We start from the raw sequence: 17484 nt of genomic DNA, 5'->3' as shown, positions 1-17484 counted from the left end.
TCTTTTTCTGTCCCAGCCGCTAGGCAGTTCTGCTGCATTGTACAAATAGAGTCTAGGGAGTTGCCTAAAACCAAGGTGAGGGAATTCTCCAAACCAAAAAGCACAGTTCTAACATAATGAGGTAAATAGCCATTATTGGGTTTTTTTTTTTCCTCTGTCCTCAGCAAACATGAAACATGATAAAGTCAAAGAAAGTCAAGCCCAGACATTACCCGAAAACTAAAAATAAAGGAAAACCCTTAAAAGCAGCCAAAGGACAAAAGACTCATAACACACAGGGGAAGAACAATTACTATGCCTTTGTCCTCAGAAACCATGGACACCACCAGAAACAAGGGAAAAAAAAATTAATTTCCATAAGAAAAATAACAGAAAAATCAACAGATAATTCTAAATCCAGCAAAAATGTCCCTTAGGAATGAAGGTGAAATAAAAGCATTGTGAGGTGAAGGAAAACTGAAGAAGATTCATTGCCACCAGACCTGCTGTAAGGGAAATGGTCCCCAGGGAAAGCCAGGGACTTCAGGAATGAAGGAAGAGCACAGAGATGGTAAATGTCTGGGGAAATATGGTTTGCTTCTCCTGTTCATTTCACTAAACATATGTGATGGTTTAAATCAAAAGTCAAAACATTGACTGTTGGGACTTTCGATGTATATTGGTGCAATGTATACAATAAAACACAAAAGAAGGAGGTAAAATACATGTATTGTACATATATTCTAAGTGACATAAGTAATAATCTCAAATGATAAAATAAAATACTTCAAAATCAAACCAGAAGATAGAAAAAAGCAAAAAGAAAAGCAGAAGGAATAAACAGAACTCAAGGAATAAAATGAGACAAACATATCCAAATATAAACATAAAATCATCACATAAACATTAAAGGTAAGTATCTACCCCCTAGGGAAGCATATTACCCCTGTTGAGAACATATATGATAAAATCATTGATCTCTAACATTCTACAATTCTAAATCTGCATAGACCATATTATAAGACTTTTTAAATTACCTATGTTATATTAAAATGTGAACTAAAATTGCCAATGGAATTATCTACTGTTAAATTATTCTGTGCAGCATTTGGGAGGAAAATGGGTTAAGTCCAAGGATTTAGGAACAGCCTCCCTAACTAATATACATCAGCATCTGGCCAGAGCCTCAGTCCCACTCGATAATATCATTACAGGCTAGAAATATATTTATGTCCAAGTTACTGGTGTATGTACTCTGCATTCGAAGATTTATGAGATTATAGAAATTTTTTCTAACCATGAGGAATGACTAGAAATGAAATATTTTTCGGCTAGTCATGAAACCACACAGATTGAAATGTTCCAATTTCTCTGGACAGGCAGCCCATCTCTCATGGTCTTACAAGGGTGCCAGTAGCCACAGCACCTGTCTCGTCCTTATTCCCAATGGTGAGCCATCACAGTGAGCTGGAGAGACAAGCTTCATTCGGCTTTAATGGTAGAGAGAAGAGTCTCATACCAATTGTCTCTTCCGCAGCCAAGAAAGTGTACATTTTCTCAGTCCCTAAATCACATACTGAAGCTAAAACAAGACCCATGAGGCTTTGGAACACTCTAGCCTTTCATTTTTTAAAAAACTAACCTTAAACATAGTCAAAACTTGATAGATTTTCAGAGTATCACTTCTCCTTCCTGTCAGCTAATATTTTTCCCTTGAACAACTTCTTGTGTTTTCTTCTTCCATTCTGGTCATAATGAGTTATTTCACATGGCTTCTTTCTCCCTCTGATGTGATCCCATTGATACTATTGAGGTCACAAAGGACATACTGATGTCAGAAAGGTTGACATCAGAGAGTTTTCCAACGGAGTGTGTCCTCTGGAGATGACACTCAGTGTAGATTCCACACTGAGAAATTCACTCTATCAGTTACTTGGTCATGGTCTCTGGGCCTGACTTGATTTAATCAAGCTCCCAACCAAACAGTTGATACAAATTATAATGCCAAGCTTTATTTCATTCACTCACTCATTCATTTTTGTAGTACTGAGATGGAACCCAGGGCCTCACATAGGTTAGGCAAGCACTCTACCACTGAGCTATATCTTCATCCCTTGCTTAATTCAGGACAGGGTCTTGCTAAATTGCCTAGGCTGGTCACGAACTCATAAGCCTCTTGCTTCAGCCTCCTGAGGATCTGGCATTACAGGCATGCACCACTCTTCCTGGCTCTGTTTTGTTTTATTTTTAAGTTACTCTAAAGGAAACTTCTAATCTAGTGATTAAAAACTGGATGCCTATCATTCACATCACACCTACATAAATAACAAGGGATCTATGGAAACAAAGTCATGATCTGATTTTTTAGATCAGAACATAATCCTCAAAAAGAGAGTGGTGGGATGAACTGGAAGAAGAAAGATAAGCAGCTGGCCTTTGTTCCACCATTACCCCTCAGGACCAAGAGCAGAAAGTGTTAATCAGTCATTGCGCACTGTGGATGTGGAGTTCAGATGCAGCCTCAGTATCTACCCTACTTGGCACTCTAGGAAGCCCCAGCCAGTCAGTCAGTATCATCAGATAAGATGAAATCTTATATGCCATATCTGGCCCAGAGGGATGATATGGCCCAAGACATGGATCTCCTTTTTCTGTCATAAAACAGAAAGCCCTCAACTAGTTATCAGAATCTATATTAATAGGGGGTTTAATATCCCTTTCTCACTAGTGAGACCAGACAATTATTGCCAAACTCCTTCTTTTCTCCCAGTGGAACACATCTAACAGATAAAGTTTAAGATAGAGAGCAATGCTAAACTTTGGGGAAAAGTACTTGAAGAATTTTCCATGGAGATGTAACGAAGAGCCAAAGTTGTGTACCACTGGCCAACCAAGGAAAGTAACCACACACACCACAAAATTCACCTACCTTGCCTCTACTATTACAGATCACACTGAACAACCACGGCTGTTCTTAATAAATGAGGCAAGGATTCAAGAACTCCCACTGTAGTGATATAGAAAATGCCTACCAAACAATTGAGATGCCATGTATTCAATGCTGTCGGCATCTGAGAATGGTGGAATAACACTGAACTGACATTTGCCCACCCCTCTTCCTTTAAGTGCATGTACCCAGGCAACTTGATTTGGTTAATGGTATTGGAACCATAAAGACATGCAAATCTCTAAGGCAGTGTGTGGCTGACCTCTTCTCTTTGCCTCTGCCACAGTGGCCTGTATTATTCTATATACCAAGTGCAGCATCAGATCTGAGTGCAGAGTGATGTAGGATAGAGCCCCCCCAAAAACCCAAGACAGACAAGAAAAGTGAAAGAAAAGTAAACTTTTCTTCCTCACAGCCATCAAGATCACAAAAGTTGCTTGTTCCTTCAGCACAACTCATCTATTCTGATTTCTCTTGCAAGGGGAAGCATTTGTACAATCTTTGGAAACTCTTACTGGGAATCCTCAATTTGAGAAATGCAAATTGCTATTATTCTCATCAAGGTTCAATATTGGCAAGCTTTAAACATATAAGCAGAGAAAAATGAACTCTTCTGATATTGTAGGATTTTTAGATGAGCTATCCAAAGAACAAAGGGGAAGTTCCAACATGAGAGGGAGAAGAAGGGGAAGCAAAGGAGAAATGCCCCTAGGAGCAATTCTTCAGGCCTTGTGCAAGCTTGTGCTGATCCCTGACATCTAACGTCCCCAGACTGTGGGGGAGAGACCAAGCCACTCTGTCCCCGGGTCAGAGGCACTTAGCCCCAGTGAGAGTGTTGGGCCTTGGCCACCACTGAAAAGCAAGATGGCCACAGGGATGATTAAACATTGCCAACTGTCACTTTCCAGGCAGACAGTTAACATTTTTATTGTTTAGATGTCTCTTTCACAATAGGAGAGAAATTCAAATAACTGAAGTAAAGAGGACTTTGATGCTAGAATAATGGTATTTTTCCCTGTCTAGCTTTTGCAATACATAGTACTGATAGGCTATGAAATATTTTTCACCACTATGATTATAAATTTTAAGAGGTGCCATCCAAAAACTATAAACTGAAAATCCAACTTCTCAAAGCTCAAAGAATATCAAATAAAAGTTTTGATATAATAGAAAACATATTTTGGGGGGACAAAGTAGGATGCTGCTATTTTTAATAGTACTGTCATTGATTAATCTCCACTCAGAAGCTATGTTCTTACTGCCTGTTATTTTCTTCTCAGGGATATAGGTTGGAAGAAGAGTTGAAAATGTGTCAACTCACATAAAAATATTGTGATGAAATTTCATGATAAAATCTCATCAAAATTATGTGTTCAGTTAAGGTTTTATTAAATTATAAATTCCTAGGAATATATTTTATAACTACGTAGCACTTACAAGATCTACAACATTTTAAAGAACATTCAAACGAGAAATACAGTTAAGGACAGAGCTTATCAGGGGTTCTTTCTTCTTCAGATCAGATATTTCATATTTTTGTGAATGGTCTAGATTAACTCTATCCATCTTTTTCATTAAGAAATTGCTAAGTAGTTATTACATGATAGTTGCCAGGTTCAGTTCTGGATATTGAACCCACCTGTGTGACTAAACAAACAATAACCATGGACTCATAGAGCTTATGATCCAGTGGGAACAGTAAATGGACAGAAACATACATGTATATGTATATAAATGTATACACATATACAAACATGTATTACTAATGACTTTATTATGGTATATATAAGTTCTATCAACAGGATAGAGAATGATATAGACAGGTATATTTGGATAATGATGTCAAGAAAAGCATCTCTGAGGATGTATTTAGGAAGAATTGTAAATGAAATGAGGAAGAGTATCCCAGGTAAAGGGTAAATGCAAAAGCACTGAGGTAGGAACAAACCTGGAAAATTTCATAAATAGATGTTGGACATGGCAAGATCTGAGATGCAACAAAGGAAAAGATGGCAGGGATGGTATCACTGGAGACAGACAGGTCAAAGACAGAAGAAGCCAAGCTATTAGATATTCATTTAATAGACTCATAGCCTTTGATTATTATTAAATTACTTTTGAATCTTTTTTATCTACTAATATAAAGCTCTAGATTTTGTTTAAAGTGGTATGTTCATCTCTCAGGTTTGTGGTAATGTTTGTATAATTTAGTTCTAAATGTTTTTTAAATACCACTGTTATTTTTTAAATGACATATGAACTGTTTGAGTAAATTATTAAAATTACCAAACATCCTCTTATCCCCTTCTATCCATCCTTTAATTTTTCTCTCTGTTTGTACTTTGCCTCACTCAAGTGAGAGATACCGTATGGTATTTAAGCTTGTGTGTCTGGTTTATTTTGTTCAACATTCTATTTTCCAGGTGCATCCATTTTCCTACAAACATCTCAAATTTGTCATTCTTTATAGCCAACTAGTACTCCATTATATAGAGATACTAGATTTTCTTTATCCAATTGTCTGTTGACAAGCTGCTTCTAGGATTTAGCCTTTACAAATTGTGCTGCTATAAACATTAGTATTCCTGTATCTAGCAATAGGGAAGGGATCCAAGGGAACAAGGGTGAGGGATAAAGGGGAGGGGAAAAGAAAATGAGTAGAATAAAGATATGCCATGTACAAGAACCTAATAACCTTAATGAAAGTAACACTATATGCTATAACATGAGCTAAGATTAATATCAACAAGAATGAAAATCAGAGAGGGGGAAGAAGATTTTAGAAAGAACCCATAATATGTACATGTACTCACTCCCCAAGATGACTGTCAGCTGCATATACTGAAAACTAATAAAAAATACTAATAAAATAAGTTTTAAAATTACCAAATATATGGTCTCTTTGGGTTTTTTAATTGTTGACTTTCAAGCTTATTACATTGTAGACAAAGAATGTATTATGCATAATATTGACTCTATATATGTTGAGTTTTACTATATAGCCTCATATAGGATTAACTTTTGCAAATGTTCAACATGTACTTGGGAGAAAAAAGTGAGTATTTGCTAATTTCTGGAACAGAGATCTGGAGGTGGCTATTGGATCCATGGTGTTGTTCCTATCTTCTGCATTCTGATGTATATTTGTCTGCTTAATCTAGATATATTCACAAAAGACATGATTCAAATTCCTCCTATAGTTTTATATACACCCATTTCTCCTTCAATGCCTCCATTTTTGGTATATATATACATGTATATGTATATGTATATATAATGTTTTTGTGATTTTCTTATTATTTATGTGTATTCAAGGTTAAGTTCTCAGTATCTTTACTTGTTAACTATTTCCTTACATCGGGATTCTACATGTCATAATTATATATTTTATCTTATAGTTTATTCTGTCTTACACTAATATGACTATTTCAGTTTTACCAAATATATATATATATATTGCACTTTAACATTCAGCTTTCTATGCTACTCTGCATTAAAAATATCCCCCCTCCTGTAAATAAAACATAGATTTTCCCCTAGTTTGAGAATCACTGTCTTTTAACATGTGAATGAAGTCAGTTCATTTGATTCATTGTGATTATTGATATATTTGGATTTAATTTTATCCTCTTTATTTTTAGATCAGTTTTTATGTTACCCAAAGTCCTGTGATAATGAAAGTTTGGATTAAACATCCAAATATGGCATACACTGTGCTCTCTTGTAGGATCTAGGCTTTCCCTTCAAATACAGCCACGTTTTGAGATACTGCGGTCAGGACTTCAACACACTGGGATGGAGGGGAGATAATTCAGCCCACAACCAGTACACTCCAATTCAGTGGCCAGGTTGCCAAAGTAGAGATTCTGAATGGCCTTTTATATCACTCTGTGTGCCTAATTAAAGACCAAGTTCCAGTGCCATCCTATGAAGTTTGTTATGGTCCAGTCCTCCAGACAGAAGCCAGGGTGCCTCATTCAAGGGACTCTGTATATACTTCACCGATGGCCGAATAGAATCATTGGGTACATGTAATCCTGATACGGAATGATGTGATAATATAGCACCCAACACAAAAACTCTTTGGCGTTGTCATTATTATTAATCACACCTTTAAAATAAAGAAACAAAACCACAGAAGGTTAAGACATGCACCCAAGAGCACAAATCTGGGGCATAATCCTGTCAGGATATAAACACTGGAGTCCTCAGTCCAAAACTCACATTCTAACAGCACTGCTGACAGCTAACAGAAACAAAGACTTTGTTTGAATTTTCGCTGTGCCACTGACTTCTCTGTGAGCCTTTGAGAATGTTGCTCTACACATCCCTGCTAATTCCTTTAACAGATACTAAGGATTGAGTTCATGTCTATCAGTGCACCGAGGCAGGTGATGCATGCTGTGTTCTCTTTGAGCTCCTAGTCTAGAGGACAGGCTGCACCTGGGTGGAAGACCTGATTTCATGCAGGGTACATGACCAACTGATAAGAGTGTCCTGAAAGAGAAGAATATGGTTCTGGGAGAGCAGATGACCTAGAATTGGAATGGCATATCCTAGTCCTGCTCAAATGCATGAACACCAAGAAAAAGAACTGGCATTAAGCAGATGAGGTTGAGAATGCAGAGGGATTATTCCACACACAGAGGAGACTACATCCCAAGGTCCTGTGGTGGGCCAGGTCAGGACAGGTCAAGTCAAGCAACTGTAAGCCTGTCAGTGTGGCTAGAATGCAGCATCAGAGTGAGATGATGATGCTAGAGAATCAGGCAGGGAGAGAGAATGTTGGGCCTCTCTAAGGATTCCTCATACCAGGCTTTTATTGGGTTCAACCCAGTAGCAGATAAAAAAATTTTTTCCCTCGTAATGGTGCAGTGAAGGTTTTATGGAAAAACTATGTAAAATGTCTGAGTGTGGTCAGCACGCAGACGTTAGATTTTCCCTCGGCTTTCTCAATTGTATTTATTTTAAGGAACGTCTAGTCAACAGTCTCATCCACTGGGGTTTTAGTCTTCCTTTAAATTCACTTGCACATAAGATAAAGGACATTGGTATCTCACTGTGCAGCACACGCTTTTAGCCTTTAATTTGCAGGGAAATTGCTAGATCAAGTAATGTTGTCCTGCATAGAAACCACAACTGTAAAATCAAGTAAACCCTACAAAAGTGACTAGACTAGAGGATCTGCCAGAGGCCACCACTACCAATTAGGAGCCACAGTAATTTGAGACTTCTAAAAGGAATAAGAAGTCCTTCTTCCAAAGAGTCACACTAAAACTCTCCTTTTGTAGGAAGAGCACAGGGTAGCAACATTTGACATTATTCCCAAATGTTATTTGGTACAACTGAGCCCTGAGTGGTCATATGGAAAGGAACAGCTACATCTTCAACTTCAGATGTATCTATTTCTTGGCTGTTTCCAAGGTAACACTACTTTCTCTTGTTTACCATGTAGAGAATTGAGAACATTCAAGTTCACTACTATGAGGAGATGTTTTGAGTTGAGCTATAGTTTGAGCCATAATGTGCAGCTCAGACTCTATCCCTATTGATTTATTTTTCTTGTGGCCTTCCTGGTGCTATCACCTCACTGAGTGTGGGTAGTGTTGGAACAGGAGAAATTTCTCATCTTTATTCATATCTAGTTATGGACAAAAGACTCTTCTTTTTATACTTGATCACATAATCAAAATGTTGATAGAATGGCCACATCCATCTCTGCTAAATGGGACATCATTTGTTATTAAACATATATTAGCATCAAGATAAAGAATACTTTGGTTGTAGATCATCTAGATTGCCAAGAATAACCTACTTACTGCCAGCCTGTAGCTCCATATACCATAGATAAAGGAAATTCCTAGTTCTTCATCTCTCTTTAACTCTTAATATTCAGGAGTTCATTCCCAGAGCTCTCAAAACTTATACTCTATAGTAGAAACATAGTACAAACACAGAAAGATCCAAATCCCCTTCACTGATTACTAAAAATCTCTTGCTTCCTTGATTAACTGACAATAGGAATAAAATGCATATGAAATGTCACCCTTGATTCCTCCATAGACTCAGACTGTATTTTAATGTTTGTGGAGTCTCTAACTAATCTAGAAATCCAAGATCCATGCATGCAACAGCAGGAGGCTCATTTCCTTACAAATATGTCAGTCTCCAAAAGCCAGCTTTCTCAAAACATGAACACAATCTGTGCCATAAAGAGTCATGCACAGAAGAGGGTATGCATATTTCTAACACCCATTAGCCCCCTCCCTTGTTACATTTTCAAAAATCCATACATTGCTTTAATAGCCACAATTACATCTTCATGACATTTCTTTATTTTGTAATACTGTAATTTTGAATGTGTTTCGTATCTCTCTCTCCTGACCTCCAAATAGCTTTATTTTACTGAGTTGGCAAAAGAATGATTGTGATAAGGCAGAAGGTGCTGTGCCTACCTCCCCTAATGAATTGTAAGTCTTTCTGAAAGGGTCCAAGCTGCCTCCAAATTATCTTTCACACAGCTGTAATTTTGCACCCCCTGGTACTCTGCCTTAAATTGCTTATGATAGACAGTTCCCAACTGTGCTAGCCACACAGCATCTCACCTTTCTCCTGCATTTGGAAAATTCTACTTGTGTTCCATGGCAGAGGCTAAAAGTGTCAGATACTTCTTTTACCAGACTCCCTTGCAGCTATGGCATGAGCACATGACCCACCTCTGTCAGTCAGATGCACCCACAAAAGAGTATGAAACAGGACACCATGATGCCAAGAAGAAGGAGCAGCTCTGGTAGCTAAGGGGATTTGGGAAAGTTCAAGTTCTCAGGACACAATGGCAAGGAGATAGGGCAAAGTATTCAGGGCTGAACCTTTTTTTCACCAGACCATCTCTAAGATTTGACTTTGATCTTTGTTTCTGCCTGTGTAAATCTGAGTTCTTTCAACAATATCCTTTAAATTAAACTCTATTTCTGTTTAAATAAGCTCAAATCAGTGCCTGAAACTTCCAGCTAAAAATTCACTTTCTTACTCTGAAGAACCTGCTCAAAGCTCTCAGCAACTGGCCAATAGGAGAAAATGGGAGACAAGCACCTGAATATTGTTGATCTAAGTCCTTCTTATAATCAGGAAAAATGAATTTTTTAAAGCACCCATCTCTGATTTGGAAACATATGGAGATAACCAAGAATGCTGTTCTTTCTCACACAGTATAGATTATCTTCCCAGATAACTACCTGTCAATCTGAAAACAATACTTGCTCATAGGCAATGACTCATTTCACTTTGTACAAAAATTTAACAGTGATTGAGGTGGTGAAAATGTTTACAAGAAACTGTTTTCTACTTTTAAAAGTTTGAAATCCATAGTTAAAGAAAGATTTGTGGTTGTTTTTTCAGGTGAATATTTTGGACCATAGTCTTTTTCACACATTTTAAAGTAAAGATCACCTTATTTTTAGAGCAGAAATAGGTATGCACAATCCAATCTTTCATTGTCATGGATTCAGGACCGAGGAAATCCTGCATAAGTCTTCTCTCAGGCAGTGATGGCTATGTCTTTTCTTGAACAGGGAAGGTGCCGCCACCCTCCAGGGCTGCTCTCCTCTCCTGCCCTCTGTGTTCATCACTGAATGTCCACCTGAGAATCCTGTCTTCACCATGCTAAGGATAGAAACACATGAAGTGTGCTCTAAGCAAACTCTGAAATGCACCTCATCATACTGTCACCAAGATTTGAGGACACAGCACTGAGCAATGATGTGCAAACAGATTCAGAACTGGGCCCTTGTCTCCAACTGTGGTTGCTCCTATGTCAATCTGCATTCAAGTGCATACTCTTTACCAACAACGTCAACAACAGACCTTAAATTATGTAGCTGTGGGTGTAGATGGAGTGTTCCAATCTTGGCTCTCAGTCAGAACACAAATTATACCAAGACACAAAGCAAGCTCTATATTGCTGGGAATGTTTATCTAGAGAAATCTAAAAATAGGGAACTATCTTACAGTGGATGCCCAAGAAAATTCTGAGATAACATTTTGCTATAAATGAATTACAGGCAAAATGAATCTGCTAAACTAACAAAAGAAAAATCTTACATAGAACCCAGTAGGATAAGTTGAATTTAATCTCGTCAATTTCAAACAATGGGTAGCTGGAGTTAAAAATCCTAATCATTAGCTTAGTAGGAAAAAATACAAAATGGATCAGTTGTGTCTGCCATGCAAGTGAGCAGTGGTGATGTGAGTGCCTCAGACGTGCAGACCCTGCTGTCTGATATCACTATGTTGATTAAGCATCACCTACTTTCTATGACTCAGTGTTGAATTCTCTATCCTTGGAAACTCCAAAGTTGTTTTCTTCTGCTTCCCTTATGACATTTATATTCCACTGTTTATCATTTACATGTATCTGCTTTCTCTTTCCAGGTCAATAATTCCCCAAGGCAGGAAACTACAGTATTACATTCTTCTCAGCTCTTCGTACATAAAATCTCATACCCTTCCTTTTACTTATTCTTTAATTCAGCAGCAAGTATTGAACACTGCTATGGTCTAAAATGTTGGTATCCCACTGTCCCAATTCATATCTTGAAACCTAATTTCCTGATGTGATAATATTAAAAGGTGGGGCCTAGGGAAGTGATTAAGTCATGAGGACCCTACCTTCACAAGTAGAATTAATGTCCTTTTTAAAAGCCTTGAGGGAGCTGCCATGTGGGGAGACAGAAGGTGCAGTCTACGAGGAACAGGCTTTCAGGAGATATTGATTTTGACAGTGCCTTGATCTTGGACTTGCAGCCTTCAGAACTGTGAGAAATAAATTTCTTTTATTTACAAATTTCCCAATTAAAGGTATTTCATTATAGCAGGTCAGACAGCATAAAACAAGCCCTATTGGTTGAAACTGGCTAAGATCTGGAACAGAGATATATAAAAGACCCAGTCCTTTTCTTCAATAAACTCATGGCCTTGTAGACTATTGAATAAATAAAGCAAAAAATATTGTATTCTGTTCCCCAGAAGTATGATCTGTACCATCCTTTAGATTAGGGGAGTTCAGTATTTTGGCTTAGGAAACAGGTTTCCATATACATCATATTCCAACATCATCCGAGGGAAACAGGAAGGACAACAAACTGAGGTTACTGCAAACAAAGAGGTTAGAAGACTTGGTGACAGCTTCACAAATGAATAAACTGACAGATACATTGAGAAACACTTTTTAAAAGTAAATATGAAGCAAATGCAGAAATCCATTTAGGTAGTGCTGTGAACTGAAGTCATCCACCTTAAAACACAGAGCACGACACTCTGTGTCTACTGGAGGCTGGATAATGGTCTCCTCAAGCATGTCCACATCCTGATCTCCAGAATCTGTGCATGGAAGGAAGGTTACAGCTGGGGTCAAGGCTGCCACTCATCTGACCTTAAGATAGGGATTGTAGACCAGATTTACCAAGTGGGGCCAGGGCAGTCACAAATGCTCTTAAACAAGGAAGAGGGAAGCAGAGGATAACTAGGGGAAGAAAGAGTGAGAAGAGCTGAGCCAGACATTGCTGGCTTTGAAGATGGCAGAGGGGCCCCTGCCAAGGAATATGGGCAGCCCCTACAACCTGGAAAGGCAAAAAAATGGATTCCCACCTAGACCCCAAGGGGAATGCAGCTCTGCCAGCACCTTGACTCTATCTGTAAGATTCATCTTGGGCTTCCGATTTCCAGAATTGTGAAATAACCCATGTGTGTTTGTTTTAACCCGCTGTTGGTAGTAATTTATTACAGCAGCAATCAATAGGAATTTAATAGAGGGCAAATTAGTTTCAAACTATTCTTTTTTATAGTGTAGGTGTGTATTAAGTAAGAGACTGTATCTTCAGGATCTTCCACATAGAAGAGCAATCATCAATGTTGGCTACCTTTTTACATTCCCTTGAAAATACTACATACCAGGAATCATTTTCTTCCTCCTCCTCTTCCTCTTCTTCCTCTTCTTCCTCCTTCTCCTCCTCTTCCTCCTCCTCCTTCTCTTTCATCTGCCTCTCCTTCTTTTAATCACAATCTAAGCAATTTCTGACCTGTCCTATTCCTTTACATGACAACACTTAGACACACACACATATACAAAACTTTCTTCTTCAACAAAAGTAGGTCTATATCCTAACTACGCATGAGAATCACCTAGGGAGAATATTTTTAAACTACAGACGTCCAGGCCCTACCTCTGGCCAGTTGAACTATTCTCTGAGAGGAAGTCTCTAGGCCTTCTTTCATAAAGAAGGTAAATCTCAAGTGTAACAGGGACTGGAAACACACACAGGAAAGCTGCAGGAGTCTTTGTCCTGCCGAGATGGAGTCACCTCAGGGAGTGAGGGCAGAGTTCAGCCCTGTCATTCTTGTGACCCTGCACTTGTGCCCACTATGCCCATGACATGACTTCTAGCTCCTCCTACTAAGTACATTGCTTTTTCTATATGCTTTTCAGTTGTAGAATGCTCTTATCAACTAAAACAGACTCAGAATTTCAATAGATGAAAAATAGGAAAAGGGATCTGGGGGCCTAGGATCCTTCTAAAGACAGCTTTCCACCTCTCCACTGGACCTGCAGCACCAGAATTAGAAGCTACTCTTTGTTGTGTGAACCATGGAGTTGAGTTTGTCTTAAACAGCCATCTAGGGGAGCGTGTTCCAAACTATACGTCACCAACCGCCAGATCCTCAAGGTATTAGCAGCTGCCATGTGAAAATATAATGATAATGGGGTGGGGGTTTCCACAGTCGACACCTTAGGAAACCACCACCTACCCTCTCCCACTCTTGGATCTTGAAGGGTCCGAGATATCCTGCGGTTAAAACCAAAAATGTTTAACCTAACATTTACTCAAATAAATGCTTAAACTAACACTTCCTAAAGCTGTTTGAACAAAGATCCATTTTTTGCAAGGAGCATCTGTCATCCGCAGAACCCAGTTCAGAAAATTCCAATTCCTTCATGTGAAACATGAAACACTGAGGGCTCAGAATATGAAGAAGTTTGCCTAAAGGGACCGAAACACAGTCTGACACCATCTCCTGTCATCCCCAGGCACCTCCCAACCAGGGCTGTCTCTAGCACATCCAGGTGCCTGTTTCTGGTCACTGTTTGAGAACTTCCTAGTCCTGGTCTGACTGCAGGACCATGATGGGGGCTGGTGCTCTGTTTTCTCCAGTGCTGGGTTCTCAGAGGGTCTCCAATGGTAGTGAGCCCTAGTTGCCCATGGCAAAAATCTGCCCAAGACATTTCTTCCTAGCTTTTCTCTCCTCCCTTGCCTCACCTTCTCTCACCTGAGCTATCCCAGATCAACTTCCCAACGAACTGCCTGCATCTTAGTCCCTATTTTGGGAGAAAACCCAAATGAATCACTCACAAAGCAAGTTAGGAACACTGACCTAGATTTAAGGTCCAGTTCAGACACTGCACAGATGATTTGATTTTGATAAATGAAATCAGATTCTAGCTCAGGATTCCAAGTTCTAAGTAGACAAGGACATTTTCTCCTGAGACCAGCAGCTAAATTCTACTCTCAAAATCCAAAGAGTATTTGACTTTTTCTTTTTCTCTGACCATTCAAAAAATAAAAAATAAGGATGTGTTAGATACGCAACAGTCTGCCTTATCTTCAGAAAATAGGCAGGGCTTTTCTACCTCTGTGCCCTTTAATGAAAGGTCACTGTCAACCAATATCTCATGTTGCTAGAATGTTCTTTCAGAGCTAAGAAAGAAACAAATGCCTAAAGAAGTTGATCTCAGGAATTTCTGGACAGGCAGCACATCTGAGGTGATGCCTGAGGCCAACTCTTTTTCAGAAACAGTGAATAAATTTGCTCAAGAAATTAGCTGTCGATAGCAAGGATATGAAAACACAGCCAGAACTTTAAGTCTGGCTGAAGATCTCAAACTGTTTCCCAGATATTTGGGGCTTAGTGAAATCTAACACATTTTTTTTTCTCAGCAACTTTTTCCTCTCTTTAATTTCCAAACCCTGAAGTTCTAAGGAAATTTATATATGTAGTTTTTAACATTAGTTGATGCCAAGCAGATAAGCATTTTCCGATTACTCTTTTAACAAAAATATATTTTCAAGAAAATATACTTGATTTTGGTGGATGCAACTCACCTCACCCCTTTTGAACTGTGCACACTTGTGTAGGATGAAACTGAAGTTTGTATGTATTCCCTTATGTATGAGGGCACTAAGGTTGGAAATCTCAGAGAGTTGCCTCTGCTTTGACAGGAGAGGGATCCTAGTGGGAGTTTGGGCAACTTGGCTTTAACAGAACTAAGAGAGAGAGAACTCCTACCAAGGCAGAAAAAAGCACTGCCCCTTTCTTTACCTCCAAGGAGACTGATGATTCCTAAGGGCATTTGGCTAGCAGTCAAGACCAGCATTACAAATAGAAGAGTAAGTTGCTATAACCCATCTGCTCAGCTCTGAGCATCTTAAGAACTGGCTGAATGCATGGCTGTGTGCTTGAAAACACAACTACATCCGACTGTTCTTCGTCAAAACTCACAGCTGCCCAGAAATCCATTCTCAGACGTGTCGCTCATATGCCCCATAAGAGCATTACTTGTCACTCCTTCCTAAACAGTTTCTTGACACTCAGCTTTGGTTGAGTCCATTGCCAGAAACTTTCTCTGTCCTATGAAACCAGATTTAGTTCTGAAGGCAGAAAATCCGTCTGGAGACACAGTGACCCACTGTCCTCAGCTTCCCACCAGGGGCTCCCGCTCATAGGTGATATCAGCTCTCCTCAACAGTTCCACCTCCGGTATATTCAGCCAAGCTGCCTACAGCTCTGTAGCTGTTCTGCCCACTTCATGTAACAGCCACAGCCCTTCAGGTCAAAGCACCCCTGAAGGTTGCATTGGAGCTCTCTGGATTAGGGTTCCCTAGGCAAACAGAACCCGTAGGATATAGAGCAATGTCTAAAAAGAGATTGATTATGAGGGATGAGCTCACACAATCATGGTAGCTGAAAAGCCCCACACTCTACTGTGTGTAAGCTGGAGGCCAAGGAGAGCTGTTGTATCATTCTTAAGTCAAACCTAGGAGTACAAAATACATATTTGCTGATCCAACTAGGAGAGATGAACCAATCACAAGCAATCAAAGCAATCAAAGTGTTTTTATTTTCCCAAGGTTATGAGAATAATGAGGAAAGACAATACAATAGTATTATGGGCCTAGAAAAAGAAAAAAAAAACAAAAAATGAGACACAAAGGTAGAAGAAATAATGATGAAAACAGTGGCCAGAGTTACCATTTACTGTGGTACTTGGCATTCATTATCTTATTTGAGTTTCATGATCCGCATCCTAAGCAAGTATTCTCATTTCCATCTTACAGATGAATACATTGAGGCTCACAGGTAAAATTTCTTTCCCAGTCACACATGAATATGTGAAAGGTTAGGGGTCCAAGCCCAGATTCCCTTCCAGAGGCTTAATTCATTCCACTTGGCCATCCTATTTTCCTAGCAGTGGATTAGTCGTATTACAGTTAGGGAGCCCATATGTGGTTTCTCAAGGAAAAAAAAAAATGAAAGACAAAGAAAAAACCCACTCAATTTCTCTGACTAAATGGCGTGGCTGACAACAGAAGAAAGGCCAGTGAACTCGGTCGATGATAGCTTCTTGGACTCAGAACCTACCATTCACCTAAGTCTGTGACTCCCAACCAGCGACTTGGACTTTATTGCAAAGAATCCATGAATCCATATGCACACTGACTTGTCTGCAGAGGAAACACGTCGTGGATATATCAAGATACTTCCGTGATTGATCATATATCAGTTGATTCTAAATTGTTATTGAATTCACAGTAGATATTTATCATTGTACGTTTCTCAACTCAGGAATATTAGAAGTATAACTAGAATCACGTGGGATGGATGTTTTTGTCATTAAAAAGGGATTTTCAGTCCTACAATCCAGAAATTCCATTCCTAGATATTTACTCCAAAGAAATGCATCAACGTGTTCATCAACCAAGAACATTACACAGGAACAGTCATAGCAGCATGTTCGTAATTTCCCCAAAGCGGAAATGACCCAAATACCAACAAAAATGGACAGGAAAAATACATGCTGGTATAGCCATACAGAGGAATGCTACACAGCAGTAAATGTGAACAGTTTACAACTACATGAAATAATAGGATGAATCTCCAAATGTGGCGAAACAGAGAAAATAAACCGGACACATAAATAGCACTCTCTGTATAATTCCACTTCTGTAACACTCAAAACCAAGTAGAACTAATCTATGCTATTAGAAGTCATGAGAAAAGTTACCTTGGGGATGGAGGGGGAGTCAGTGGGAGAATGAGGGGGGCTTTTGTAGAAGTGTGTAATGTTCAACTTCTTGATCTGAATGTTGGTCACACGGGTGTAACTCTGTTCACAAAATTTTGTGAGCTGTTTGTGTCATTTGTATCTTTTTGTATTGACCTCATATTTTAGTAAGGCACTAAAATGGAAGACAGGGTGTCATACTTGTGATACAAATGAGCCATTG

Source organism: Heterocephalus glaber, unplaced genomic scaffold, assembly GCF_053883595.1.
Source record: "Heterocephalus glaber isolate CG9 unplaced genomic scaffold, H.glaber_assembly_v1.0 deba00000071, whole genome shotgun sequence".
NCBI lineage: Eukaryota > Metazoa > Chordata > Mammalia > Rodentia > Bathyergidae > Heterocephalus > Heterocephalus glaber.
Note: the sequence above shows the minus strand (reverse complement) of the source record.